The following is a 22335-nucleotide window of genomic DNA, read 5'->3' as shown; positions in this document are numbered from 1 at the left end:
GAGTGGTACAGGAGACGGGGCCGGAGTCTTTTTAGGAGAACGAGCTGATGCAGCGGAGACCGGGACTGATGATTATAGTCAAGAGCGGGTGAGCTGCATGGATAAACAAGTTAGCGGTGTTACTAGCGGGGGTTTGAGTTGTGGCACTGTGGTATCCAATCCTGACCCTGCGGTTAGTAGATACACTTTACGTAATAGGGCTCCGAACATTGTTTCAGCTGTACCCAAACCTCCTGTAACCTCACCTCCAATAATAGAAATCAAGGCTGCTTCCAGAAAATAAATTCATATTGTGGAAAGTACACCCCTGGGTAAAGGAAGAGGTAGGAAAAAGATTCGAGGGGGGCCTTGTGTCAGGATTACGCTCTCATTAAAGTCCTATTACAAGGTCCTCTCAACTACTACATCTGACCGGGGCGAGATAAAAATATCAATATGGCTACTGTTTCTACTGTTCCTACTACTGTCCATCCCGGTATCATTGTTCAGCCCTCTTCGAGCTCTCTTAGTAATGTAATGGGGGGGGAGCGCATTACAAGATCAGCAGATAATTGTACACTCATCGGTGGAGTTAACAAATAGTTTCTCGGTATTAGAAACCCAGGATATGGATCAGGAATAATACAGAGAAGAGGACTGTGGAACTCCACTGGAGAGGAGAGAAGAGGCACCTATATCCACCATACCTGGTCCTCAATCGGCTGGCCCCTCCACCCCTTTGATATCATCGGAGCCCAGAACACTGGTTGATATCCTGTTAGGTCTTAAAGAAGACATTGGCAGGAGATTTACAATTTCAGAGACCAATCAGGTAGCCATCCAGGCCTCTTGTGAATTACTGGCACAGAAAGTGGAAGAGGTTTCACAGAGAACGGATGCCCTTGAGGTAGAGATCCCTAAGATCAAGGAAGCTTTATGTTCTTCTTCCGCAATAATGGATAAGCTGGTTCAACATAACAGGGAATTGAAATATGATATCGAGCGTCTTGAAAATAATTCTAGAAAAAATAATCCGAAGATCTTAAATGTCCCTGAAGACCTTGAAGGGGGTGATATCAAGAATTTTGTAGTCTCCCTCTTAAAAGCCACAATTTTAAAAGACGTGCCAGGGGAAGATCTGGACTTGATGGCCGATATCCAAAGGGTCCATCGTGATCCGTATAGGAGGAAACCTGGAAAAGAGCGTCCACGGAAGATTCTGGTGAACTTTCTTACGTTTGCTATTAAGGAGAAAATGTTGTCTTTGGCCTCGAAAGCCGGTCATGTGAAGTGCACTTCCCTATCTAGCCCGTTTTCATTCCTTATTCGTTCTGATGTCTCCCATATTACCGCCACAAAGCAGTGGGAATTGGGCAAGAGGATGGCAATTTTGAATTTGTTAGGAGCTAAGACACAGTTAAGATTCCCTGCATCCTTACGGATCATGTGGAATAACCACATGTATAATCTATATCAAACAGAGGAAGTTGATATTCTAATAGATAAGATTAGAAAAGGATGTGGGAGCGGAAGTGAGAGCGGGGTATAATTATCAAGAGCTCGCTTGGCATAAGGATTCTAAATGTGTAAATAAATAAGTATAGGGACATTTTTTTAAAATGAAAGGGAAATGTACAGTTTAGTAAGAATACCGCTGCCGTTTTGGCTAGATCAGTATACATTTTATTTGTAAAACTGCCTAGTCACACACACTAGGGAGGCTCCTGGCCAAAGGGCGTATGCCCAGAGGAGTAGGGAGGGTTCCCCAGGGGTTTGAGGGATCGAGGGGGTCACGAGGGAGGGAGAGATGGGAGGAGGGGAAGGGGTGCACGGGTGGGGCTGCAGTGGGGGGAAATATAAAAAGAAGTCCTTTTTCTCTTTCTTTCTTTTTCTCTTCTTCTCTTAAAGAGTAAGTCCTTTTGGGGGTGTTTAGCGAAAGGGAGAGTGGTAAGAAGAATTAGTAAAAGATGATGACTGCTAGGATAAGGTTTATCTCGTGGAATGTTAATGGGCTACGATGCCCGTGAAGACAAAGGCTGATTATGACATTTTTGGAGCAGTCCTCAGCTCAAGTATGCCTCTTACAAGAAACCCACTTGAGTTATCTTGAGTGTGAGACTGTCTTCAGAAAATATAGATGGGTTGAATTTTGTTGTTGTTCTGGGCAGACAGTACATAATAAGGGAGTAGCGGTCTTATTCATATTAGGAGCTGGTGGCTCCATAAAGTCCATGCTAACAGATCCATCTGGCAGATGGATTCTGGTGCAGGCAGCCATTAGGGGGACCGAGATTGCTATAGTATCCTATTACGGCCCCAATGTTGATGATCCTGTCTGTTTGCTCAGAGTACAGACCAAATTGGTTGACGTCACTACTCAGTTGTAATTGGTGGTGATTTTAATGTTCTTCTCAATCCCGCTCAAGATAGGTCAAATTGTAGCCATCATGTGGCGGCCCCGCGTATGCGTCGGGCAATGATCAACATGATCCATGAGCTAGGACTGCTAGATGCTTGGAGGGTTAAGAAGGGCGTAGAACCAGGTTTTCCCTTTTTTTGTAAAAAACATGGACACTCCTCTCGAATCGATTATATCCTTATGGATAGATCGGGGTTGGAGAATCTAGAGGATATTGCTACTCTCCCAAGCATTTTATCTGACCATGCCCCTATAGCTTTCTCATATTTAGGAAATAAGTCTAAGATCAATTCCACCCCTAGGTGGACATTAAAAAGGGCAATGTTATCCAACCAGGAAATAATTTGTGCCATTAAAACATCTACTATTAATTATTTTTTAGAAAATATGGGATCGACATCACTAGACTGTGTCTGGGACGCATTTAAGGCCCATATTCGTGGTCTGCTACACAGTTTGATATGTGCTAGGAATAGAGAAGATACGCTAGTATTCCAAAGATTGGAAAAAGAGATATCTAAATTGGAAAGAGTTAGGTTGAGCTGACAACTTTACAGCTTGGCACAAACTCTTAGCGACCTGGAGCACCTGCGATTGGAGAATAGAGGAAAGCTAGACCAAAAAGTAAAGGCACAATGGTTGGCCCATAATATCGAGAACTACGAATAAGGAGAAAAAGCGGGAGCTATTCTGGCATGGAAAGTAAAGGCGGATCGAGTATAAAATAATATCAATAAATTGATCATAAATGAGATGGAGGAAACCTCTTGTAATCAAGAGGATATGCAAAGGTGCCTCCTTTCTATGTTTTCTAATCTTTATGGAGGGGAGACATCTTCGAGTCCCAACAGTATTCGAGAATGGCTGAAAAATAAGGCATTACCAACATTGACAGCTGAGGGTCGTAATATGCTAGATGACCCTATTACGGAAGAGGAAATTAAACTTCATATAAAGAAGATCAAGAATAATAAGGCAGCGGGGATGGATGCTCTCCCGGGTGAAGTTTATAAGGCCCTCCAGGAGGTGATAGTTCCTAGGCTATGTGAACTCTTTAATTATATCTACAGTTCAGAAGGTAGGGTTCCCCCGTCGTGGAAAGAGGCAACAATAGTACTTGTCTTGAAGCCGGGAAAGGACCCTCTTAAGGCAGACTCTTATACTCCCTGCTTAATGCGGATTATAAGATTTTTACTAGCATTTTGGTGGGGAGGTTGTTCAGGATAGTTCCACGGTTGATCAATGTTGATCAAAAGGGTTTTATCCCGGGAAGGTTCATTCAGGAGCAAACTCTTCAGCTAATAGGCAGTATTGATTTGGCATTGGAACTGTCGAAATCCCTGGCTGTGGCTGCACATGACGCAGCCAAGGTGTTTGACAGTGTTAATTGGGCCTTCTTATGGGAAACTCTAAAAATTATGTGATTTGGTGTAATATTTATACAAACCCTCATTAAATGCTATGAGGGCGCCTCTGCAGTTATGCTTTTAAATGGTTTATTGACATCGAGTTTTAGTAAAAAAAGGGGAACACGACAGGGGTGTCTCATCTCACCCCTATTGTTTGATATTTATATCGAACCCCTTTCACAAGCATTGAGACAGGATGTACAAATCACTCCCTTTCAAGCTTTAGAATATAGGTGCAAATTAGCCCTATACGCGGACGATTTGTTGGTTTATACCAACAATCCAGCGGATGTGCTCCCCAGGGTGGAAACTACCCTGAAGGAATTTGGTCTGTACTCTGGGTACTTGGTTAACTCCTCCAAGACTGAGGTAATATGTTGGGGTGTTGATAATTGGCCTGAAAGCTGCAGTAAGGAGTTCAAGTACTTGGGGATAACTATAGTACGTGATTTAAGTAACATCTCACTGATTAACTTGAGGAAAGTGGCTAAGGAAATTGACCATCTTTTTTCTAGATGGCAGAATTTACCCCTCACCATCTATGGCCGTGTAAATCTAGTCAAGATGGTAATTCTGCCTAAATTGACGTATTTATTTAGCACTATTCCCCTTGATTTCCCAGGTAAACTTCTGGGAAAAATCCAAAGCAATATAGGCAGCTTTATATGGACTAATAAAAACTCCAGATTATCCTGGAAGAAGTTAAAACGAAGACTTCTAAAGGGCGCATTAGCCCTTCCAGATGTGCTTTGGTACTCTTTCGCCTTCCAGTTTAAAAATATTCGCTGTCTACTCTCAAGCCCTGATGATACTAATTGGGAGAGGATTCTGAGGGTCATGGCCAATTTTGAGGGAGGAGGTATCGGATTTTTGTACAAGTTTGGGGCGCCAAGGTTTTTTAAGAAGGTTCGCTTAAAGGTTTTAAAGTCAGCACTTAATGTGTGGTATAAAGTCAAGGCGAGATGGGGATAAGATATTATTCAGACTTTGCCCCAATCTGGGACTCTCCGGGACTGCCCACGCGGTTGAAAGATAGTCTGGCGTCCCCCATTAGGAAGGCAGGAATCATGATCTGGTCTGACCTTATATCGTTTGACGGAGTTCTTCCCTGGGAGGTTTTAAGATCAAAAATAGGTGACTCCCTTTCTAGATTAAAATATTTGCAATTGTGCTCCTGGTTTTCAGCAGAGAAGAAGCATATAGGTAGAAATTGGGAGATTGAGAATATACTTCAGAATGCAAACTCAAGGAAAAAGGAGGTCGGATTCTGGTATAGGAGCCTACTAGATTCAGAGGATGAAGAGCTTCCCCCTTCTTATCTTGTATGGAATTCAACTGTATTGGGAGATGCATCTGTTGGTTTATATGCTCTGTCTCTCCAAACTCTATACAAGTTTGTTAAGCCAGCTTCGTATATGTTGACTGTAGTTGTGTGAGTGGGTTTCCACGCACATCCTATTTGTAATACTGCATTGTACCACAAATATTACTTGGCTCTACTGGTATGCACAAGTGTGAGACCAAACACATGGCTAGCATCAGGAGTGGCACACACACAGTTGTGGTGCATTATAAATGTGAAGACACCATGAAAATAGTTGCTCCCAATGTTGCCCCATCTGCATTTTGTAGTGGCCCAGCAGCCACGGCAGCTGACTCCGGAGCGCAGACCTCATGGTCGATCCATGGCGGCAGCTACGCACAGCGCCATGTGACTCTGGGCAATAGGTCACTTAATCTCCCCGATGGACCCCAGCGCCTTAAGACCCTTAGGGGTGAGTAATTTGCACTTTACAAATACAGGATTTGGATCTAGATTTGTAATTGACATGCACTACAAATGTACTGGTACCAGATTATGTTTTAGTTAGTATCATATACTCTGCTAGATGATTAGTCTATGTGACAGAAATGAGTAGATCAAAAACTGTATTCCAAAGTGTAATTTGCTCATAGGATACAAATGCTCACAAGAATTTAGTGTTGTCAATGTTTATTTATATACAGACTAACATTTCTCAATATAACACAAGTTATATTTATGAACTATGTTTCATCTTAGCCTGTGAAGAAATTGTTTATGATGGGATCCCTCTGCCTTGTTGCTCCTGATATACTTGCAGGTTGCCTAGGCTCCTCTTCTCCTTCCTTTCCATCATCTGGTATTTCAGGTTCTACATTGTCCTCTGGAGAGGGCACCTTTGTCCAGACACAAATGTTGTGTAGGATGCAACATACCAAGATGATCTTGCAGATTATAGGAGTGGAGTATAGTAATTAACCCCCAGAATCATCTAGACAGTGGAAGCATGACTTAAGGACACCAAAAGTCTGCTCCACAATAGACCTGGTGCAGCCGAGAGCTTCATTGTAGGTCATCTGTGCCTGGGATTGGGAATTCTTCACCAATGTCATTACCCAGGGCATCAGTGCATCCCTTGGTCAGCTGAGCGAAAGAAAAAAGTTGTTACATTAGTCAGCAATCATGATGTAGGTGAGAAGTACATCAGTCACCATTGTGTCCATCCTTTGTCCAGCTTTGTACATTTACCTTGCACACGGTCATGCCACAAAAATGCATCAGTTACATACAAGTGTCCATTGGTAATAGCTTACACATTACTACACAACCAAATGTAGCGTTTTTTGTGATGCCTCCATTTCTTGACATTCAGCTAAGTGTCAATGCCTTGTAGGATTAGATTAGTCACCAAGGACAATATTTACTTTGACATTTTTCTTGAGTGGAATTATAGGTAACATTCCAAAAAATGTACCCTCATCCTCAAAATGACAAGACACATGGAAGTAGCTGTAGGAGTATCTTTCTTCATGCACACATCTCTTGTACAATTTTAATTGCATCTACATGTTACTATGTGTCAGACATGGGAATGAAAGTGGATGTATGTGACCATGTGACATGTTAATGTAAACATGGTGGTTCAGCATACACTGCACTGTAAGACACCTTGGGGACAGTGTAGGCTATAGCTTTGACATTAATCTGTATCAGTTTTTTGTGTGTCTGTGCTGGAATTAGCAGTTAGCTTTTCTATATGACACCCACGATGTGTCCTTGGAAACTTTGTTGGGAGCTGTCATAGGGCATATGGTGTGTGATTGAGGAGGTACCTCGCTGCACAGTGTGGGCCCTTGGATGAGAGCGGTAGTAATTCAGTCAGCACAATTGTTTACATGTTGTGCACATTGGATGTGATGTGTGTCTTTTCTTTGTGATGTGATGCTGCATTGTTGAGACAAACTATTGCAATATTTATGTATGGCCATGTTTCACAATCTCACAGAAGTGTAATATCTTCCCTGCTCTTGGCCATGGGAATGACTGGTGGACACAGACTTCACACAAGGAATGCCTTGCTTTCTCAATGTCTATTTGTACCTGATCATTAAGATGTATTGTTACGTGAGTGTCTTAGTAAAGAATTGTATGGGCACATAGATCCTCATTTTGTTTTGCATCCACTGTACATCACTGAGTGTATAATAGGCTGAGCTAACCTTAATCCAAAGCAAAGTGGTGATATGTGCATTTCTTTGACATACAGCACATCCAGGAGGTTCTACGTTCAGTTCATGGCATAATGCTGTGTATTGGCAAAACCACCAGCCACCATTTCACCACTGTGCACGTGTCATTTTGTTGTCCGGACATAAAGTTCTGTTTAGATTTACAGATTCAGAAACTATTGTCATAGTATCTTTTTGAAAATGAGAATGAGCCCCACGCTTATGCAGGGCCGGACTGGGAACCAACACTGGCCCTGGCAAAGTGCTCGGCCGCCCCCCCCCCCCTGGGGTTTGGGGGCACTGCCGAGCAGTTTGCCAGGGCCGGTTTCGACAGATTTTGTCATAGGGGCCGATTTTGCAGCTATGCTGCAAAAACGGCCCTGTAACAAAAACGGCCCCCCAGGGGCCCAAAACCGGCCCACACCCTGGCGGCCCACCGGGGAAATGCCCGGTGCCCGCTACGACCAGTCCGGCCCTGCGCTTACGTATCCTCTTTTGTGGTTCCCTAGGGTGTCACATCACCTGCAGGCTGACACATGGTGACCAACCCTGGGCGTGACACTACGCTTCGCCCACGTAGTGTACGTAGCGCTGCCTGCTTCGCAGTTTTCGAAGTAGGCGAAGCAGGCAGCGCTACGCACACGCCAGGGCGAAGCATAGCTGCCTGCTACACACCACCTACCTCCCGCCCGCCCGCCCTCCTTTTAAAACATACCCTAATTGTAAATTAAATAAAAGTAAAGACACTTACCTGAAGCGCGGCGTCTCCGGGGCTCCCTCTTCCTGGTTTCCAACTTCTTCTGACAAATGCGCATGCGCGGACGCCCGCGCATGCGCATTTCTCGCAAGAAATGCGCATGCGTGGGCGTCCGCGCATGCGCATTTGTCAGATGAAGTTGGAAACCAGGAAGACGGAGCCCCGGAGACACTGCGCTTCAGGTAAGTGTCTTTACTTTTATTTAATTTACAATTAGGGTATGTTTTAAAAGGAGGGCGGGCGGGAGGCGGGTGGCACGTAGTGGGGCTACGCGGAGCACGTAGTGTGCATAGATTTGGGCACACTACGCGCTGCTTCACGTAGCCCCACTACGCCCACTACGCCCACCCTTAATGGTGACTGTACGTTAAGTGTATATTCATATTGTAGTCTACATTGTTCTTTTTTGGGAAGGGGTAGCACATTGTCTATGCTATGTATTATTTTAATTAAAAAAATGTATGATGTACTTAGTAGTGGCCTGCCTTACTTCACACCTATGATACCTTGCAATGTTATGCAGACATATTTCCCATTACCATGTTGACATGAAATGGGCACGTGCTCCACCATAGCATCATGATAGATGACAGTCCCTCATCCCATTAGACTGGTTTATGTGGGCCACACTGTCTTATTCAGTGTCAACATGTGCAACTTGTTAACTATATGTTATACTTTATCCGTTTTATATTTGTAGTGCATTGAGGTGACAGCAACAATGTATGCACAGTGGAGTTCAATACATGACCAATTTCACAATGTTTACCAACATGTACGAGTGCCTTGTCGTCTGTTGTGTGTTTGAGTTGTACTTAACAAACAGCGGGCCATTCCCACAGGTCCCATTCTGGAAATTCCGATTGGTGACAGATTGGCGGAAGATGTAGGAGTTGTGAACACTGCCAGGGTACTTTGCAAGTACATTAATGAATAAGCCCAGATGGTACACAATTGACTGCACATTCATTGGATAGGTGTGCTTCCTGTTGCGGTAGATGAGTGCAGTTTCTCCCGACACGGACCGGGAACGGAGACCGACCAACACGGACCGGCGCCGTACAACCCGTGCAGTATGATGCAACGCATGTGAATTACAACCGACACGTACGGAATACAAGCCGTACGACCAAGCGTAGGGAAACCAATGATTTGCCTGGAAACGGGACGCGATTCGCACCGACCGACACGCACCATGAATGAACCCGACTGACACGTACCTGCGATGTCCGACCCGCGCAGTACGATGCAATGCATGTAAAACCAGACAGACTCGCAAGGAGCCCAAGCCGCATGACCGACACACACAGAAAACAGGGACCTGAAGCAATAGAGATCTCCGCGACCGACGCGTATGAAACACAGACGAAAGTCAGCGTGAAAGACCCGGAGAAGCCCCCACGAGCCAACATCAGCGTCCGACTCGGTGAGAATAACGTCTCCTTCATGCCTAAAAAACCCAAAGGAAAAAATACAAAAAAAAGGACCAAACAAACAATGACAAAGTCAATAAAGATTTTTAAAAAACTTGGAACAAAGACACACCCACAACTCCACCTATATAAAGGCCACAGATCACTACCATGATCCCTTGCAAATTCAAGAGAACAGCCAGCAGAGAACACCATCAGACAGCAACCACAGACACACTCACAACTCACCCATCACACCATTAGCACCTCTCCAAAAGCACTCACACATACACCTAGCAAAACTGACACTCACCCACCCTCACTTGCACCCTCACACAAACACACATCACTCACCACCACCACCCATCACCATGCCCCCAAAGAAGAATCCAAAGTTCACAGATAGTGAGTTAGAAGTCCTGGTAGATGAAATCATCAGAGTAGAGCCACATTTGTTTGGTACATTGGTCCAAAGGACACCCATGTCACAGAAAACAAAGATGTGGGCGAGGATTGTTGACAAGGTCAATGCACAAGCACCAATGTTGCACACAAAGGATGACATCCAGAACAGGTGGTATGATGTTCGCAGGAGGGCCAAGAAGCTCATCGAGAAGGATCACGCCTTGAGTCAGCGCACTGGTGGTGGCCCTCCTGCAAAACTAGTATACTTCAGGTCCTGGGAGGAGAAGGTGCAGTACATCCTAACACCAGAGAGCGTCCATGGTCTATCAGACATACCAGAGCCTGGTGAGTACACAACCAATATACTCAATATTGTGTGGCAATATACACACACCACTGTCAAGGGGACAGTGAAACCTTGCACCATCAGCAAAGCCACAGTAAACAATAGATAATCATACCAAGATGTGTATGTTAGTCAGACAAACACAATACCTGCCATCTAATAGTGACTTGTAACTGTGTCATGACATGTACAAACCTACCAACAAATAGAGCAAGGCAGTGGCACAAATATAAATAAACACTGTAAGGAACTTTGCCACCACAAACACACTACCTCACAGTGAAGCTGACTGATAGGAAGGAATAGTGGGTATGCTGGTGAAGTGAGTGTATCCAAAAGCATAATGGGGTTTGTAGTCACAGATAATGCTCCCACTCCCAATTGGCCCATCATGACCTCTCTGAACCATGCTCACATCACAGGGAGTGGAAAACAACTGACAAGATGGCTGACACTGGGTCCTGCTGTGGGGAGCACAAGGCCCTGGTAGGGGTTGTGCTCAAATAAGAAGCAGGACACCACTGCCTGACACCCTGAAAGCCAACTTGCACGCCCAGCAACATAAGCACGTTTCATGGTGGGATGTCTGGCCGGGTGGGAAAGAGGACTGACAGCTCTGACCATACTTACCAGCATGTTTCGACACACACACACCCCTCAACACAAACTCCACACAACTCACCTGGGATAATGCATTGACTCACACTCTATTGAAATATCACCCAAAGATACACCACACTGGGTTCTGCTGTGTGAATCACAGGGGCTCTTTTTGGACTTGTAGCCAAACAAACACCAGGACTGCACTGTCAGCCATCTTGCCATTGCTGTCACACTCCCTCACAGGGAAGCAGAGTCAAAAGAAAGGAAGTATGGGCATGCTGGGAAGTGGGGTGTAGCCAGGAGCATGATGGGAGTTGTAGTCACAGACAATCCCCACCCACCTACATGGCCCAGCAAACTCACACTGAACCATGCTCACCTCACAGGAAGTGGAAATGAACTGACAAGATGTCTGACACTGGGCTCTGTTGTGGGGAGCACAAGGCCCTGCTGGGAACTGTGCACCAACAAACAACAGGACTGCACTGTCAGCCATCTTGCCATTGCTGTCACACACCCTCACAGGGAAGCAGAGTCAAAAGGAAGGAATTATGGGCATGCTGGTAAAGGGGATGTAGCCAAGGGCATGATGGGAGTTGCAGTCACATACAATCCCCACCCACCTACATGGCCCAGCAAGCTCACACTGAACCATGCTCACCTCACAGGGAGTGGAAATGGACTGACAAGATGTCTGACACTGGGCTCTGTTGTGGGGAGCACAAGGCCCTGTTGGACACTGTGCACCAACAAACAACAGGACTGTACTGACTGACATCCTGAAAGTTAACCTGCACCCACTGCAATGGTGGCACACTTCATGATGGGATAAATGGCCTGGGGGAGAAGGGTGTCCTGACTTGAAATCAAATAACACCGATGCTGGCCTTACACACACCTTCTCTGCTAAAACACATTGTACACGTGGTACCAGTCACTCACAAAGTAAATGCCCAGGCAAGATGGCTGACACCTGGGCCTGACAAATGATGTGGCTGCAAATCACACATATGCACTGGCCAACCCAAACACGTTCGCACACACAGCCATTGCAACCGTATGTTCAAACTCACTGTCTGGGGATGCAGTGTCCAGGGGTGCCCCCTGGCCTGGCTGTGGAGGTGTGTCTTGCAGATGACAAGTGAGGAGATCCATATATAGTACATTGCACAAAACACACAGGAACTCACATATACATCATTGACTGGGGACATCTGACAGTGAATGGAATGGACACACCAATATAGCTGACACCGTAGCCTGGTCTCATTCACACTAGGTGCTGTTGTGAGCTGCATTCCACTCCTACATCGTTCTGCAACATATGCATCCTTCACACAACACACCACTCACTGTCATAGACACTGTAGACACAAGGTCTAATCTGGACTGCATTGGAGGAGACATGCTACTCACAGCAGCAAAACCGCAACACACACAACACTGGCTATCACTGTCATGAGCATGGAAAAGCCAGAGAGCTGCCTTGCTCAATCCATATCACCATGGAGAACATTGACAAGTTAAATCACATATGTACGTACAAAACTCAGCACCAGCCTCATTAGCTACGGTGACATCATCACTTGTATGAAATGAGATAGGAACTAGGAACACAGGAAAAAAAACACTTTCTCCCAAAAGATCACAAGCATACCGGACTGTGACCATGTCGTACCAACACACCAATGTGACGCACAAAGACTAACAAAAACTGCTACCACACATGCCCCAATCTTGCAATATATCCTAAGTGGAATTGCACGTATGTCCTCGTTAAAGGTCAAATGTGTACACGGATGACACACCTGTATCAGCCACGTGATGGCCCTTGAGTAGCAATAGCCATGTACAGTCAAATCTACACATGAGCTGGTCATGCACACACTTCACCATGCACATTGAAATGCTTCATGTTGGCTGGACAATGTGCTGCAACAATATCAATCTCTGTCCGTGACAACTGGACAATGCAGTGTACAGGCACGCATCCTGATGTACAGTTGCAAATTCCATGTATGTGAACCATTGATGCCTGTAGAAACATAACTTACATTGTGTGTCTCTTCCAAACACAGGTGGTGCTGGGGACACACCAGCAAACGAAGAGTAGTCCCTGTCCCAGACTCCGGTGGACCCTCAGCTCTCTGGTGTGGATCAGTCTCTGTCCTCTTCGGATGACGAAGAACAACCTGGCACCTCCGGTGTGAGTCATCATGTAGCACCAGCAGTACAAACATCTGCACCCCCTGCACCCACGCCTCCAACATCTGGCAACAGACAGAGCACCCCCGCCAACACGGACAGACCAAGGACACAGAATTCCGACAGCACAGGGACTCAGGCCACCCAGGAAGCTACAGACAACACCACCAGTAACAACACCCAAGGGGGCCCAGGGTCACCTGTGTGTGCCACCGCAGGTCCTGCCTGTGTGGCTAGGGGTGGTGGGAGGAGTGGTAGGCAGAGGTCACGGCTTACAGAGGGGTCTGAACTGCATGATGACCCCCAACTGGCACGCATCATAGATGCCTACCAGGATAGCACCGGAGGATTCGGCCAGGTAGTGGTGATCCTCAAGGACATTCAACAGGAGCAGGCTGCCCATCATGCTCGCATGGAGTCCAAGTGGGATGCATGTATAGGGACATACTGACATGCCTCCGCCAGATAAGCACCAACATGTCCACTTCTCCCTGTGTGCCCACAACATCTGTTGCCTCTAGATCTGCTAATGCCACAGGGAGGGAGGATGACTCTGGTGGATTGTCCTCTGCACCGCAGACGCCTGCACCTGAGGATCTCCCCAGAAGAAGAGGAGGGGTCGTCCGAAGAAGGACAAGTGAGACACAGATGGCCATGCACACCCCCCAGGGACGCAAAACCTGTTCTGGAAAATGTTCTTTGTGTACAAACAGTTCACCTTGTCGTATATAACCCAACTCGCCAACATGACATGGAGGGTTTATGTTGGTCTAATGTAGCAGATGACTGCGGACTTTACTCTGGACATTTCAGCTACCAACACTTCCAACTCTTCTGTGAACTTTGGATTCGAAACCCAATGTACAGCACCCACCATCCTGTGCACTATCCTCACACATGTTTGTAAATAAACTCACCATTTCACTATACTTGCCTCTGTTGTGATTCCAACTTGGTATGTGTCATGGAGATGATGATCTGCTAAAGAACACAGTGCATGCTAACTACTACAGCAATGTGATCACCATTATGTGAATCATGGTGATGTGACACATGTGAGGGAGACACACCACTAGGGCACCACAACACATACTCACCATGGCCATGTAACTCATCGCCTACAATGATGTTGACCAGAAATACAGAGGAATGCACAGACACCACACCTATCCACAGTCAGTGGTAAGAAGCCCACAGGTGAGGTAAGCAAATGTCAGTCAGATGTGGGAAGACAGACAACGCACATGACAAAGTGTAGCACAGGTTCATTACACATCAGCGACATATCTATTCCACAACAGTTGCAAGGTAATTCTACGTGACAGTGGACACACGGTCACCAAGTGTCGAAGAATTGAAGTCCAAGGGTGTGTGGTACATCACTTGATGGGAATCGACAACTTCCACCCTGGGATTGGATTCTGGGTTTTGGGGGTCAGAGTTGACCAAACAACAGGCACAGTACCCTGGGAAGGACAGACATAAGACACAGTCAAAAGCACAGCAAAACAGGATAGAAATGCAATACACATGCACAAAACATGTCTCAAGAAACCTACACAGAAACAAGTTAGCATGTCGACACTATTGTGGAGTACAGACTACCTGAAAGGACACATCACTGCACGCATCCAGTCAATTAGCACACAGACACACTCAAACAGCAACAGAGCAGCCCCAACACATTACAGGCTAACTCAATACATTGACATAACAACCCTGTAAACTCACATTCAGGTGAAGAAGTTGTTGATGAGCTGTGTACGGACGTCACCCTCATCATCATCATTACTGGCATCGTGGCCCAGGCCTGGATCCTCCACAAGTGGCAGATGTAGGTTATCGTCATCCTGGAGGAGAGGCAACCTCTTCCGCACTGCCATGTTGTGTAGCAATGATAATTTTGCACACCTTTAGTCATATGGGAGGGCCCCTCCTGTCTTGTCAGGCAGCGGAAGCGGCTTTTCAGGAGGCCAAATGTCTGCTCGATCACCCTCCTGGTTCGACCATGTGACTCATTGTAGCGCATCTCGGCTGGTGTCACAGGGTTCCTGAGGGGTGTCAGCAGCCACGGCATGTTGGGGTATCCGGAGTCACCTACATACAAACAATTGAACAATTAGCTGAGTTTTGAAAGAGGGTGGAATACCACATTGCCAAACACACACAATGGTAAACAGTCAGTACACACCGACAAGCCAGGCACGCTGGTTTGACATCTGTGACATCATCGTTGCAATGCGACTACTCCTCATGATGTAGGCATCGTGCGCAGAACCGGGGAAACATGCACACACATGTGTGATACACATGTCCGCTAGACATACCACCAGAGCATTGATGGAGTGGAAATGTTTCCTGTTCCGGTATGTCTGTTCATGTGCCCGTGGTGGTACCAGGGCCAGATGTGTACCATCAAGAGATCCAATGACATTCGGCATCCTCCCCAGTGTATAAAAAGCAGCCTTTATGTCAGTGAGTTGACCTGGGCTAGGAAACTTGATGTACAGGTCAAGGAAATGCAACATCCCCTCCAAGACATCGCGAAGCACATGACTGAACATAGTTTGCGACATACCACCGGCAGTAGGCACAGTGTACTGGAAGGTACCGGTAGCAAAGAAGTGCAGGGCTGCCATCACCTTCACCTCTGGGGTCAGTGCTGTAAGGTATGTCCGGCCAGGTAGCAGATGTGGTGCCAACTGCTCCTCCAACTCCTCAATCAGTGGCCTGGTGAAGCGGTACCGTCGGATGCAGTCGCGTTCCAGCATGGTTTCAAGGTCTGGGAACAGTCTATGGACAGCTGGTGCCCTGCAGTACAGAGATGAACAAAGGAAGATTGTCGATTCGTCCACCCATGTGGCTATGACCAAGAAAAATATCACATGATACATCATGACAATACACAATGTACTGAGGTGTGTGCTGTTGGGTATGGACACATATGTCACCTACATGCCCATCATCTCACATCTCAAGTCCACATGTCTACATAAGTTCTATGTAGTGCAATGGCCAATCATTAGGCTGTGTCACAGTATCTATGTACTGCTGTCACGTTCCAAACACACACCACAGTGACAAGTGAGGACTGATGTCTCCCACGCATCACAGCTCTTTGACAGGGAGATACCCAGGGTCCCTGTATTGCCTAATGGACACTGGCATGACATGGCGTGTCATGTACACACCACAAAACAACCATGAGTCCCACAGGTAGTGGCCCCTGTTGTCTCTGCAGGCCATACATGGACGTCTCTGAGACACACACACTACATCAATGTTGATGCAAAAACCACATGGATGTGGAGACTGTCTCCCATTGGGCACATGTGATCAGACACATCTGAGACACAACATGCACACAGACTGTGGGTGTAGATCAGAATTGTGGCTATGGGTCTCACTGTGGTGTACATACCATCCCACCCAGGACTCATGGATGTATGTGACATGTCCTAAACATATCCAACCTGCAACTGTGTCCCTAACTCATGCCCATAACTGTACAGTTGCACATCACAGTGGTAACGTGCACAACACACAAAGGATTCTGTCCCCATGAACACTTGCACAGCCTGGGAGTGGCTGCATCAAAGTGCCACACAACAAATCAAATGTTTCCCCCCTACACACACAGGTAATGCAGCCTTACATGCCATGGGATACAGTGTGGCACATGCTGTGGTGTGGTAGGTGTGCACCTGAGTCCCTGGCACGTAATTGTGTGTGGAATCCGTTAACAAGTCACACCAATGTCAACCGACGCGGGTGACTTCTACAGAGACGCATCGCACAGTTGTGGACCGAGCCGTGCGCACGCCTTGGCCAGTGAATGCAATGTGAACCGATCCGTGTGACTTTTATGCATACGCGTCGTGCAGGCATGGACCGAACGATGCGCACGCCTTGGCCAGTGACTGCAATGTGAACCGATGCGTGTGACTTTTATGCATACGTGTCATGCAGGCATGGACCGTACGAATCGTATGGAGACGGGTGCGTGTGAATTTTCAAACTACGCGTTGTACAGTTAGTTGACTGAGCCGTACACACTCCTTGGCTATGGACTGTCATGGAGACGGACGCGGATTCAAAACTTGTACAAGTCATGCGCTGGAAATTCAGTTGGCTGCCTACAACAATGTTGCAATTCCTAGGGTGTCATGAAGGTGAAATTGTGAACGATGCGGAGGACGTGTACAAGACATACAATTCCATGGATTGGCCAGATTCATAGTATACAACCATGTTGAATCTATCACTTAGGACACATGGCACCGATTCTGCCTCTGCAGCACAGATATAAGGCTGGCTGGCCCCCAGGGAGCTCACTTGCCTGCACTACATGCTACTGTACCACATCTCTGCTACCACTGCTGCGGTCTCTGCATCTTCTGGCTACTGCCATGGCACGTACTCTGGAGAGAGCCCCAGCCTTCACTGAGGAGGAGAACCAGGCCCTGCAGAACAGGCTCCTTCCACATTACTGCAAGCTGTATGGGAAACCAGGGGAGTAGGTAAGTGTGCAGTCCACTGCCTTCCTAATTGTGCATGTTGTCTGACTAGCAGTACTAGCATTGTGCACACCAGTGGCAAGGGTACTCACTGAGTACTTTCAGCCCCCAAAGTGTGTAGGTACATGTGATGAACAGGTGTTCTGCAGCAAAAGTGCATTTGTGCAAGCTTTAACTTCCCAGGCAGTGTTAACATGTCAGACATGCAGGGCAATTGTCCATTTCCACGGGTGCACTACCTGTGTACCTCATTTACCTTTGTGATGACTACATGTATATCCAACTGTGTGCAGCACAAATATGTGGCATGTGTGGTAATGGCCTTTTCACTTTGTCATCCTCACAGGTTGATGCCCACCAGAAGCACGAGATTTGGCTGACCATCGCCCGGGCAGTTAGATCAGTGGGGGTCTACAAGCGCCGGATCCGCAACTGCCAGAAGAGGTGGCAGGACCTTCGAGGCTGGACCCGGATGATCGCAAGGGTCCAGCTGAAGATGTCACCTCCTTGTAGGAGGGGTGGACACCGGACACTGACCCCCCACATGCTCAGGATTCTGGCGGTGGTCTTCCTTGACCTGGATGGGCAGCTGAAGGCCAGACAGCAGCAAGGAGTGGGTAAGTCCATGCCTAATCTGTGAACTATGTCTGAAATGCTATTTGCAGTCTTTTGGCCTGGTTACACTTTCACATTACGTCGGTTTTGTAGTCCATGACTCATGTCCCTCAATTGTGTAATGCACCCTCCTCATCTGATCCACAGGTGTGGCCCCTACAGTTTGTGACTTGTTTCACTAGGGCACTGTGTCACTGCAGTCAGCTATGCTTAAGGTTCTGGACAGCATCTGTTACCGGGACTCTATTGTGTGCTTCATGGGTGGGTCAATTGTTTACACAATGCCTGAGATCTGACATGTGATCTGTGTGTGCCCTCGATATGTGTTCCAATTGCTGGTCTGACTCACCACATGTGCCTGGGGTATTTCAAACACACCCATGCAGCAGGTGACTCCAAATTGTGGGCCTCAGGAGTATGTATATCAAGTGTGTCACACTTCCTTAGCCACCTGCCTACTGTCCAGAGCTATACACTGTTTCACGAAGACCTGGGCAGTCATGCCTACTCCAGGGCATTTAACAACACTCTGTACTCCCACTCCCATCTATCAACTTACAGATTGTGCTTAGTGACATGTGCCTTCAGGTGTCTGCATCTGTGTCATTGTGGTGTGGCTTCCTGTTCAGGACAACTGGGGTGTTCATGAGTTTGAAGGTCAGCAGGACATCTGAGATGTGACTATAGAAGTCGAGACCTGTGTGACATATAGGTGTGTGATCACTTGACAGTGCACAATGGTGTATGCAACTGTGAAGTTCAGGCAGCTGTGTTTCATGCACAGCAGACTGTGAGGTGCTCATGTTCAGGGAGTTGTGCTCGCAGTCACTCATATGTCTGATTTGTATGATGTGGGGTCATCAGAGTCCGGAATAGGTTGTTTGCAGGGGATGGACAAGTGCACTTGTCAGCTGCAGAGTTTCCTTTACCCATGACCTATGATTGTGACACAGTGCATACTGTTGTTGTCTGGATGCCCTGCCCCTGTGACAGGAGACAGTGATGACTGACTTTCCAGGCATGCCTGTGCCGTGGCATTTAACTTGCTATGAGGGATCCTACATTGGAGTCATATGTGCTCCATGCACCCCATTGTGGCATTGACTATCAGGACATGAGAACATCATTGTGTGTGTTGCTGGTATTCATCACAAGCATGTGAAATGAGACTCTGGCCATCCCTTCTTCCTGACACCTGTACTGAGTCAGTGGCAAGAGATGTGATGTATGTATAGTGACAAACTTCTACATGTTCACTTGCATGTCGAACAACTGTGTAGGTGGTGCATGTCTGCACATTGGGGTATTAGCATCCAACATGCAAGAGACATATGGGTGCAAGTCCAGGAGGGATATGAGTGCCATGGCTGATGGTCAGACTGACAATTGGCTTATTCAAAGCAGGGTGAGCACTTTGAGCAGTGTTCTGAGGATGATGCTAGGGCTTGCCCTGTGATGTGCTGTACTCACTGCGGTGTGTGCGGTCAGTGCAGGTGACTGATGTTGTTCTGGTTTTCCTAATTCTATCCAGATACATCCACGACCACAGGAGGGGACAGCGCCATGGACCAGGAGGAGCCGCAGAGCCAGACTGGGACAGCACGAGAGGAGTTAGAGGGACCCAGTGGCACAGAGGGCGAGTGAAGCCACACCGAGGAGTCCTCAGCACCATCCACCCCAGCTGAGGACCAGAGCAGCTCGGAGGATGACTCCCTTGTGGAGGCGGGTGTCAGCAGCCAACAAACCCCAGCTAGTGAGGCTGTCCCCGCCACCACCATCACCACCCTCCCATCGGCTCCCATCCCAGAGGTCTGTGGAGGCTCCTGTGTTCGGGAGCATGTCTCCTTTGTGCCAGGCACTGCACCCCCTGCCCCTGTGTCCCATGCTGCCCTGAGTTTAGAGTATGTGGACTTGCTTCAACATATCCATGTAGGGCAGACATCAATGCTGAGTGTCCTCTATGCACACACCAGTCTGTTGACACAACTGGTGTCGTTCATGGAGGGCATGTCATTGGGCATGTCTGCCCTACAGAGGACCAATCAGTCCATGGCCTCCTCCCTGATGGCAGCAGTGTCCCTCCTCCAACACTCCCTCACCCCTCCTACCCCTGCCCCATCCACAATTCCTAGCACCCTACCTGTCCCAAGCACACACACACCAGCACATTCACCCAAACCCACAGACTAGGGCAGCACACAAACACCCAAACCAATGTCTAGACGTGCATGCAAGCAACCTCAGGGGACTGATACCACACTCACAGGGGATGGTTTGCAAACACACACACAGGCATCCACAACCACTCCGCAGTCCTCCGATACCTCTCCCTCCAAGACCCCTTCCCTTGCCTCACCTGCAACCCCATCTCCCAAGAAGCTCTTCCTTGGTGACCTTGACCTCTTCCCCACCGACTCCAACAGATCCAGCGTACAAGGGGAAGAGGAAGTCCCCACACACAGAGGGGAGTGCCCCTCACACCCGGACACCCTCCCCCGGGCGCAGGCAGACTGAGGCCCCCACCCACAATTCACCCCGGACCCAGAAGAGCAAGACCCCACTCCACCCCGCAGCTCCACGACACAGTCTCCGTCCTCCATCCCCAAGGCCACCACTCTACAGGTTCCCCCACCACACCCTGCCCCAGGTTCCCCCATCCACAGATACACCATCACCAAAATGCTCAGGCTCTCCTCCCTACCACTTGCTCTTCCACCCCCGACCCCCGGGCAGCCTGTTTGTGCCACTTGTGTGGGGACCGTGGCCCATCTCCTCTGTCCTACCGCCCTCACTTGAACCCCATTCCGATCCCAAGGAGTTAGGCATTGCAGTGGAGTCCACGACCACCCCATCTGACTTGGGCACTGCAGTGGGGACCCAGTCCACTCCATCTGACCTGCCCACTGCAGTTGTGCCGGCACCCACACCATCTGACTTGTGCCCCACAGTTGTGACTGCACACACTATGTCAGACACCTCCACTGCAGTTGCCAGTGACTCTCCTGCACCCACCCCCCCCCCTTCACTGCCTCCTTCTGCTGAGCCCTGATCCTGTCCCTGCGGTGCCTGGCCTGCCCCCATGTATGCCCCTCCAAGTGGATGTCCCCTGTCCTCAGCAGTGCAGGCAAGCAACGTCTGACAGTTGTCACTCACACCCTATTTGGACTTTGGATATGGACTGGCCATTGGCCTTTGTTTTGCATGGACTTTGCATTTGAATTTCAAATTTGCTCAATAAAGCATTTGTAGTTATCCTTTTGAATTTGATTTAGCTGCACATTATGTTGATGATGTTTACCATGACCTTGCTGTAATAATGCTGAATGTTGAATACTGAGGTATTGATGTGATGTACTCCATGTGGTCCATGAGATATGTGTCCTATTCTGGTTGGTATCCATGTCGTCCTTTGCAGCAAACTGGGTGTGTTATGATTAACAATTTTTGCGCATAGATGTAAATTTCATTTGCATGGTCACATCTGTGGCTTGCACATATGATGTGCTTCCCATTGTCCAGTTTGTCTATTTCCCTGCCTGTGGGCCCATCTCCACTGGACATGAAGGTGTGGGCATCATTGGTGTAGGAGGAACTGTGTCCCCTGTGCAACTTGCTAGACATATGTGTTGAGTATGTACAGATGACTTAAGTGACACTCCCGTACCCAGGCTGATCTGACCAGAGCCTTCATTGGGTGGTAACTGATGGCTGACTGACCAAGTGTTCTGCTGACATAACTGAGACCTGCTGGGACTATGTTTGGCACAGCTGAGCTTCCACAGGAGTTGAGTCCCCTCAAGTAAGTGTGTTGTTCCGTGACATTGCCTGGGCCCATGGTGTGTGTTGTGTGAGCATGTGTGTGTGTTTCCACATCCCCTTTTCTACACAGGCTGTGTTCCCTTGATATGTTCCTGTTATTGATGCTTGCTGAGTTGTCATGTGTTCATCCCACATCTTTGTCCTGGGCTACCAGATATGTGGGTGCATGACACACTACTGTTCATTGGTGTGTCATCATTGGGATTTGTCAGTTCTGAGTGGTGATGATGTGGTAAGACGCAGATGGGACACAGTCAGGGGTCCCCATGGCACTTGTTTGTTCGCAATATCATGTAGTTGTCCCTAGGTGGTACCTTT

General features: G+C 47.7%; 1 long non-coding RNA gene across 1 annotated transcript in view; it reads right to left on the bottom strand.

The window, feature by feature from the left end:
- Positions 1-5994: 5994 nt before the first annotated feature.
- Positions 5995-22335, bottom strand: part of LOC146862224 (uncharacterized) — a 199834-nt gene continuing 183493 nt past the window's right edge. Inside the window, exon 3 of the long non-coding RNA XR_014978396.1 lies at positions 5995-6253. This is a non-coding gene — a long non-coding RNA (uncharacterized LOC146862224). The remainder of the gene's footprint in view (positions 6254-22335) is intronic.

This window comes from Triturus cristatus, chromosome 2_2 (genome assembly GCF_964204655.1).
Source record: "Triturus cristatus chromosome 2_2, aTriCri1.1, whole genome shotgun sequence".
Lineage (NCBI taxonomy): Eukaryota > Metazoa > Chordata > Amphibia > Caudata > Salamandridae > Triturus > Triturus cristatus.
The sequence above is the reverse complement of the archived record's forward strand: the minus strand, read 5'-3'. Positions and strand labels throughout refer to the sequence as shown.